Raw genomic sequence first — 9,096 nt, forward strand, 5'->3', positions numbered from 1 at the left:
CACCGTAACCGGCCAGTAATCCGAGATTACCGAAGGCCTGCTGAACAATAATACAATAAAACAGAGTACAGGGCCTGGCGGAAGCCAATACAGTATATAAACAATGCCCAATGAGCTGTGACAATCTGTATGCAAAAAGACTTTTCATACATATATACATGAACAGTACAGAACAGTATGTACAATATTTACATTCATTTCGATCGGGGATCCAATCCCCCAAAACAGTACAGTACAGAAGGGGGAATCCTAAAACACCTCTAAGCCTTAGCATGATAGGCTCGGAACCTCGCGGTGAGGCACATAGGCTGGCTTGACAAAACTGGAGTAACCCTGACGCTTCTAGCCGCGGTCTGGTGCCTGAACACCTACATATATATATGAGCAGTGAGCTAAAGCCCAGTGAATAACATAATGCGTAAAGAGGTTAAGAATGAATGTCCTTACAGTATGAAAACAGATTATTTAAACAGTATTTCAGTCATTCAGTCAGTACAGTCATATGTGGTACACCCATTAGCATAACAATACAGTAAACAGTAGGTCTTAAAAGACCGAGCAGTAATGATGGCCATTAGTCAGTGAACAGTAGTGGTTCCAACAAGGGAACCGATAGAGATCTCTGTAACAGTAACAATAAACAGTAGGTGCTAAGGATGCCACAGTACAATTCAGAATATATGACATACATTCATTCAATTAACAGTAGTCAGTTCAGAAAGCAGTACAGTTCAGTTGTTCAGAAAATAGTCATTTGTGAACATATCTTTACACAATCATTACTCACAGAGTTCTGGGCTACAGTAAAGCTAGAGCGCGTCCCCAGTCGCCAACCCTACACAGGTAACAGATTGAACACACTAAGCTACACAGCTGGGAAAGATAATAACTTAATCCCTAAATGCCTCGGTGTGTTCTACATCTATATCCTCAACAGATGCCTTAAACTAGGCCTAAGAATGCCTAGGATGGGATGAGGATGCAAAGATGTACTCAAAAGGCAGTTTCAGAATTTTCAGAAAAATAGAGTCCCGCTCGAGCTCAGGTTTCCCCGCTCGAGCGGACATGCAACAAAGGTACACGCTCGAGCGTCAACTTTCCCGCTCGAGCGTACTGTAAAAGTACTGGATGTGTGAAATCTCCGCTCGACGGACGCTCGACGCCCGCTCGAGCATGAGACACACGCCTCCGCTCGAGCGTCCAATACTCCGCTCGAGCGGACTGTAAAACAGTGCAGAGAAATACTGGATGCTCGGATTCCACGCTCGAGCGCCACTTTCCCCGCTCGAGCGGAAGTGCAAAATCTGGAAAACCCAGATTGCACCTCCAAGCTCAAACTCAAGTTCAAAAGCATAATTTTCAATCCTCTTGGGCTAATTTCTGGAACAACACTTGTAAACACATGGAATAACATGGTTCAAAACTCAATTTGAGAAATCAAAGCCCAAGGGTGTTTAATCCAAACTCAATTTCAAACCAATTTCATGAACAAGAAGAACATGCAAACATGCATGAATTAAACTCAATTCAAAGCTTCAATTTGATGCTCTAAGGAGCCAATTGATCCAAAAACAAGATGAAAACATGGCCTACACTCGAAACATGGACATGCATGTGACAATTTGCCATGAACTCACCTCAAAATCCAACAATACTAGCATGCATGCATGAATTCTAACTCAAATCAACATATAAAGCTATTTCATGACTCAATCCACTAAATTTGACATGAATCATGTAAGGACAAGCTCAATTCATAAACAAGAGGGTAATTACTCTACCCTAGGTCTTGAATTAGAAGACTAGGAGCTCAATTTAGCAATCTACACTTCAATTCTTCAATCTCTCCAAGCTAAACTCTCAAGAACTACACAATTCTCTCACTCTCTCTCTCTAGGTCGACTAAGCAATGAAGGAGCTGGTGAAATGTTTTGATTTAAGTGTACACAAGGCTCAACATGTGTGAAGTAGTGGCCACTAAGTGGTCTAATGGTAATTAAGTCCAAGTGGTGCAATTTAACTCAATTAATCTAGTTTAATCATACCTAATCAGTTTTCAGATAATTACACCATAAAATCACATTAATTATGAGGGTCGTAGAACATCAATCAATTCCGGATTCGACCGCCGATAAGGCCTTCAATTAGCAGTTTAAACACTAAAATACGAACAGATCAAATAATCAATCAAGCAGATAGAATACAAATTAGCATGCATACTTAGTCAATTCAGTTCCAGTTTTCAGTCAGTCAGTTCAATACTTTAATCAGTTCAATTGTCAGTCATAATCAGTTCAGTTCAATGGTAATCAATGTTTATCGGTAAGCAGTGGTGAGGGTTATTACAGTCTCCCCTCCTTATAAAGAGTTTAGTCCTCTAAACTCGAGTTACCTTCGTTCTGGAAGAAAACAGGATTCAATGGAAACAGTTCAGGATATCTTTTAGCCATGTCCTCTTCCCTTTCCCAAGTGGTATACACACCACCATGGTTCTGCCAGTCAACTTTTACCAGCGGGATTTCTTTGTTTCTCAGTTTCTTGATCCGTCTGTTTACAATCTGTATAGGTCGTTCCTCATAAGTGTAGTCATCACTCAGCACTATACGAGTAGGCTCTATCACATGAAAAGGATCCCGGAGGTAGTCTCTCAACATAGAAATGTGGAAGACGTTATGTATATGCTCCATTTCAGGAGGAAGCGCAACTTGATACGCCACCGGGTTGATTTTCTCAATAATCTCATATGGTCCGACGTATCTCGGTGCTAACTTGCCTTTGACTCCAAAACGAGTTTGGCCTTTCATCGATGTCACTTTCACAAACACGTGATCACCCACTTTATACTCTCTGTCTCGTCTTTTGACATCAGCATAACTCTTCTGTCTGCTCTGCGCAGTTTTCAGTCTCTGTTGTATCAGTTTCACTTTTTTAGTTGTTTCATACACAATCTCGGGCCCAAGCAAAGGCCCGTCTCCAACTTCTGCCCAGCAAATCGGAGATCTACATTTTCTGCCATACAATGCCTCGAAAGGCGCCATACCAATACTTGAATGATAGTTGTTGTTGTAAGCGAATTCAGTCAATGGCAAATGGCTGTCCCAATTTCCCTGAAAATCAAGGACACACATTCTCAATAAATCCTTTAGAGTCTGGATGGTTCTTTCTGACTGGCCATCTGTCTGAGGATGATAGGCACTACTCAGTCTCAATTTAGTACCCAGTGCAGTTTGTAAGCTTTGCCAAAACCTCGATGTAAACTTCGAATCCCTGTCAGAAACAATGGACACAGGCACTTCATGCAGTCTAACAATTTCATCAATATAGAGTATAGCCAATTTGTCCGCATTATAAATTGTCTTAACAGGTAAGAAGTGAGCAGATTTCGTCAGTCTATCAACAATAACCCAAATCGAGTCCATACCTTTACTGGAGCGAGGCAACCCAACGATAAAATCCATAGTGATATGTTCCCATTTCCACTCCGGTATCGGTAAGGGCTGCAATAAGCCTGTGGGTCGTTGATGTTCGGCTTTAACTTGTTGGCAATGAAGACATTTTGATACAAAATCGGCAATTTCTTTCTTCATTCTCGGCCACCAGAAATTCAGTTTCAGGTCTTGGTACATTTTCGTATTCCCCGGATGGATAGAAAACTTTGAATTGTGGCCCTCTTGCAGAACTCTTCTTTTCAGTTCAGTATCATTCGGTACATACAGTCTTTCTTGAAATTTCAGTACATTATTCTCAAATTTGAAACCCGGTCTAGGTGTAGTTTTCCTTTCTTCGATGATCTTTTTCAAGAAGTCATCCAGTTGCTGTTTCTCTTTGATTTCTTCGATCAGTGCCGGTTGAGCAGAAATAGCAGCTAAGGTTCCACCTTGTTCTCGCAAAACAATTTCAATTTCAGATTTTTCAAGGTCACAAAGCAGCTCTTTCTGTCCAGTGAGTAAACAGGCTAAGTTTCCAATTGATTTCCGACTCAATGTATCGGCAACGGTATTGGCTTTTCCCGGATGGTACAAAATCTGTAGGTCATAGTCTTTTATTAGTTCTAGCCATCTCCGCTGTCTCATGTTCAGTTCTTTTTGTGTGAAGAAATATTTCAAACTCTTGTGGTCGGTGTATACTTCACATGTCACCCCGTACAGATAGTGACGCCAAATTTTCAGTGCAAACACTACTGCAGCAAGTTCCAGATCATGGGTCGGGTAGTTTTTTTTGTGCGGTCTCAGTTGTCGAGAAGCATAGGCAATTACTCTCCCATTCTGCATTAAAACACATCCCAAACCCTTATGAGAAGCATCACTAAATACAGTATAACCATCCGTACCTGAAGGTAAGGTCAGAACAGGTGCAGTCACTAATCGAGTTTTCAACTCCTGGAAAGCAGATTCTCTTTGGTCAGTCCAGTCAAATGATATCCTCTTTTGAGTCAGTTGAGTCAATGGTAAGGTAATTTTGGAGAAATCTCTAACAAATCTTCTGTAATATCCAGCCAAACCCAAAAAGCTTCGGACTTCAGTCACGTTGGTTGGTCTAGGCCAGTTCACTACGGCTTCGATTTTCTGCGGATCAACAGAAATTCCATCTTTGCTAACAACATGCCCCCAAAACATAACATGGTCAAGCTAAAATTCACATTTAGACAGTTTAGCATACAGTTTCTGTTCTCTTAAGGTTTGTAGGGCAAGTCTCAGATGATGTTCATGTTCTTCTATACTCTTGGAGTAAATCAGTATGTCATCAATAAATACAACAATAAAATTGTCAAGCTATGGTTTAAAAATTCTGTTCATAAGGTCCATAAATGCAGCTGGTGCGTTCGTGACTCTGAAAGGCATAACTAAAAATTCGTAATGTCCATACCTCGTTCTAAAAGTAGTTTTATCAATGTCATCTGATTTAACTTTCAACTGATGGTATCCAGATCTGAGATCAATCTTCGAAAATACTTTAGCACCCTGTAACTGGTCAAACAGGTCATTAATACGCGGTAATGGGTATTTATTCTTTACAGTTACCTTATTCAGTTCACGATAGTCAATGCACAGTCTCAGTGAGCCGTCTTTCTTCTTTACAAACAAAACAGGTGCGCCCCACGGTGAGATACTAGGTCTGATGAAATTTTTGTCTAACAGTTCTTGGAATTGCACTTTCAGTTCTTTCAGTTCAGTTGGAGCCATTCGGTAAGGAGCTTTAGATATTGGCTGTGTTCTGGGAATCACATCAACCGTAAATTCAATCTCCCTGTCAATCAAATCCCCTGGCAGATTATCTGGAAAAACATCTGGGAATTCTCTGGCTATAGGAATACAGTTCACATTAGCATTATCATCAGTAAACACAGTCAATACAGAACATAGATATCCTTTACATCCCTTTCTAATCAGTTTAACCGCTTTCACAGATGAAATCAGATATGGGGGAGGTACTACTCCAACCCCATTAAACACAAATTCAGGCAAACCAGGTGGACAAAAAACTACTTGTTTCGTTACACAGTCTATGGTGGCATGATATTTCGTTAACCAGTCCATCCCCAATATAACATCAAAATGATCAATGTTCAATGGCAGCAAATCGATAAACAGATGTGCATCTCCAACAATAATTTCACAAGCAAGATACATATATGCACAGGTCATAGATCCCCCGACGGGTGAAGATACAGCTAACAGATAGTTCATGGGTTCTAAGGGTCTATTCAGTTTTCGCGAAAAAGCATGCAACACATATGAATGCGTAGACCCCGAATCAATCAGTACATATGCATTTTGAGTATAAACAGAGAGAATACCTAACACAACGGTCTCGGTATTCTGCACATCTCCCGGTACTAGTGCGAACACTCGGCCTTGCCTCATAGGCTCTTTCCCGGTAGCTTTGGGGTTTGGTTTTGGTGCAACAGTCGAGGCTGCTACGCTTGGTGTAGCTTTACTACTGGCCTGTGGAGCAGAGGGACAGTCTTTAACCATGTGGCCCACTTTGCCACACCTGTAACAAGCTCCGGATAATTTGTAACAAACTCCCTTATGGTTTTTGCCGCATTCATAACAGAGCGGTATTGTCCGGTTTCCTTGACTAGACGTAGTCGTTGACCCCGTATTCTGTTTCTTGTTCAATGGACTATGCTTGCCTTTCTTAAACTTAAAACTCTGCCTTTTACCCCGCCATTCAGACAATGGTGTTTCAGTTTTCAGTGCTTCAATATTTGATTCAGTCATCAAGGCTCTGTCAAGAACATTTACATAGTTCGGTAGTTTCAGAACATTTATCCGGTCAAGAATTGCAACATTAAGGCCACCTTCAAATTTTCTGGCCTTCTTATAATAAGTATCCACCATATGCGGTGCATATCTAGCAAGCTCAGTGAACTTCGTCTTATATTCAGCCACAGACTTTGCCCTTTGTCTCAGCTGTTCAAACTCAGTTACTTTTCTGTCCCTAACACACTGAGGGAAGTATTTTTCAAAAAAGGCTCCTTTGAATTGAGCCCAAGTCAGAACGGTATTTTCATCACAGATGAGCATCCACCACCTTCTAGCTTCTTCTTGCAATGTAAAGGTGGCTAACAGTACCTTGTGTGCTTCAGAGCACGGGAAAACTTCAAACAATTTTTTAGTCTCCAGAACCCAAGCTTCAGCTTTTAACGGTTCAAGGCCTCCCTGAAAGGATGGCGGTTTCATTTTGCTGAACTTCTGGATGAGAGCAATTATGTCCCCATCATTTACATTCACATTCTGTTCCGGTACAACCGGAGGAAGAGGAGGTAGGGGCTATTGGTTCAGTTGTTGGTCCAGTCTTTCAGTTATCCGTTCCATCATTCGTTCCAGTCTGGCCATTCTGGCCTCAAAGGATGAGGTTTCAGTTTCATTTGCAGCGTTTGCATTATCCATTTCACTATAAGCAGTTATGACAGTTATTATCATAGACAGTCATTTTTTGAACAGATTAACATATTAACATATATTCAGTCATGTCACAGGCACACACTTATCATGCTCATGAAATGCCCTAATCACTTTTCTAGGACATCCTATAGCTCATTTGGACACGTGTGTGCGGTATAACTCGTGGTAAGTATCGCTCTGATACCACTCTGTCACGACCCAAACCCGGCCCTATGGGTTTAGCACCGTAACCAGCCAGTAATCCAAGATTATTGAAGGCCTGCTGAACAGTAATACAGTAAAACAGAGTACAGGGCCTGGCGGAAGCCAATACAGTATATAAACAATGCCCAATGAGTTGTGACAGTCTGCATGCAAAAAGACTTTTCATACATATATACATGAACAGTACAAAACAGTATGTACAATATTTGCATTCATTTCGATCGGGGATCCAATCCCCCAAAACAGTACAGTACAGAAGGGGGAATCCTAAAACACCCCTAAGCCTTAGCATGATAGGCTCGGAACCTCGCGGTGAGACACATAGGCTGGCTTGACAAAACTGGAGTAACCCTAACGCTCCTAGCCGCGGTCTGGTGCCTAAACACCTACATATATATATGAGCAGTGAGCTAAAGCCCAGTGAATAACATAATGCGTAAAGAGGTTAAGAATGAATGTCCTTACAGTATGAAAACAGTTTATTTAAACAGTATTTCAGTCATTCAGTCAGTACAGTCATATGTGGTACACCCATTAGCATAACAGTACAGTAAACAGTAGGTCTTAAAAGATCGAGCAGTAATGATGGCCATCAGTCAGTGAACAGTAGTGGTTCCAACAAGAGAACCGACAAAGATCTCTGTAACAGTAACAATAAACAGTAGGTGCTAAGGATGCCACAGTACAATTCAGAATATAGGACATACATTCATTCAATTAACAGTAGTCAGTTCAGAAAACAGTACAGTTCAGTTGTTCAGAAAATAGTCATTTGTGAACATATCTTTACACAATCGTTACTCATAGAGTTCTGGGCTACAGTAAAGCTAGAGCGCGTCCCCAGTCGTCAACCCTACACAGGTAACAGATTGAACACACTAAGCTACACAGCTGGGAAAGATAATAACTTAATCCCTAAATGCCTCGGTGTGTTCTACATCTATATCCTCAACAGATGCCTTAAACTAGGCCTAAGAATGCCTAGGATGGGATGAGGATGCAAATATGTACTCAAAAGGCAGTTTCAGAATTTTCAGAAAAACAGAGTCCCGCTCGAGCTCAGGTTTCCCCGCTCGAGCGGACATGCAACAAAGGTACACGCTCGAGCGTCAACTTTCCCGCTTGAGCGTACTGTAAAAGTACTGGATGTGTGAAATCTCCGCTCGACGGACGCTCGACGCCCACTCAAGCATGAGACACATGCCTTCGCTCGAGCGTCCATTACTCCGCTCAAGCGGGCTGTAAAACAGTGCATAGAAATACTTGATGCTCGGATTCCACGCTCGAGCGCCACTTTCCCCGCTCGAGCGGAAGTGCAAAATCTAGAAAACCCAAATTGCACTTCCAAGCTCAAACTCAAGCTCAAAAGCATAATTTTCAATCCTCTTGGGCTAATTTCTGGAAAAACACTTGTAAACACATGGAATAACATGGTTCAAAACTCAATTTGAGAAATCAAAGCCCAAGGGTGTTTAATCCAAACTCAATTTCAAACCAATTTCAAACCAATTTCATAAACAAGAATAACATGCAAACATGCATGAATTAAACTCAATTCAAAGCTTCAATTTGATGCTCTAAGGAGCCAATTGATCCAAAAATAAGATGAAAACATGGCCTACACTCGAAACATGGACATGCACGTGACAATTTGCCATGAACTCAACTCAAAATCCAACAATACTAACATGCATGCATGAATTCTAACTCAAATCAACATATAAAGCTATTTCATGACTCAATCCACTAAATTTGACATGAATCATGTAAGGACAAGCTCAATTCATAAACAAGAGGGTAATTACTCTACCTTAGGTCTTGAATTAGAATTTAGCAATCTACACTTCAATTCTTCAATCTCTCCGAGCTAAACTCTCAAGAACTACACAATTCTCTCACTCTCTTTCTCTAGGTCGACTAAGCAATGAAGGAGCTGGTGAAATGTTTTGATTTAAGTGTACACAAGGCTCAACATGTGTGA

This window comes from Camellia sinensis, chromosome 1 (genome assembly GCF_055761805.1).
Source record: "Camellia sinensis isolate YWXY chromosome 1, ASM5576180v1, whole genome shotgun sequence".
NCBI lineage: Eukaryota > Viridiplantae > Streptophyta > Magnoliopsida > Ericales > Theaceae > Camellia > Camellia sinensis.